A 261-nucleotide genomic window follows, 5' to 3' on the forward strand; every position below is an offset into this window, starting at 1 on the left:
AGACGAGGAAGAGATGAAGAAGAAAAGGATAAAGGAAAGTGAGTAGAAAAGGTAGAATGGCAAGAGGCGAAGAATAAAGAGGGGAGAAGGGAGGGAAAAAATAAGTGAAGAAAGAAAGAAAAAAAAATACATGAAAATGAATACCAAATATAACAGGAAAAAAAGAGAAATAGACAAAAGACGGGAGAAAGGAAGAAAGGAGATTAAGAAATAATAGTAGCTTAGAAGAAGACAAAGAATAGGGTTAAAAATAAGAAATGA

The 261-nt window shown here is 32.6% G+C and overlaps 1 protein-coding gene across 1 annotated transcript in view; it reads right to left on the minus strand.

Annotated features, from left to right (window-relative positions):
* Positions 1 to 261, minus strand: part of LOC119585919 (early nodulin-75-like) — a 1,419-nt gene that overhangs the window by 1,039 nt on the left and 119 nt on the right. The window lies entirely within an intron of this gene.

Source organism: Penaeus monodon, chromosome 20 (genome assembly GCF_015228065.2).
Source record: "Penaeus monodon isolate SGIC_2016 chromosome 20, NSTDA_Pmon_1, whole genome shotgun sequence".
NCBI classification, from domain to species: domain Eukaryota; kingdom Metazoa; phylum Arthropoda; class Malacostraca; order Decapoda; family Penaeidae; genus Penaeus; species Penaeus monodon.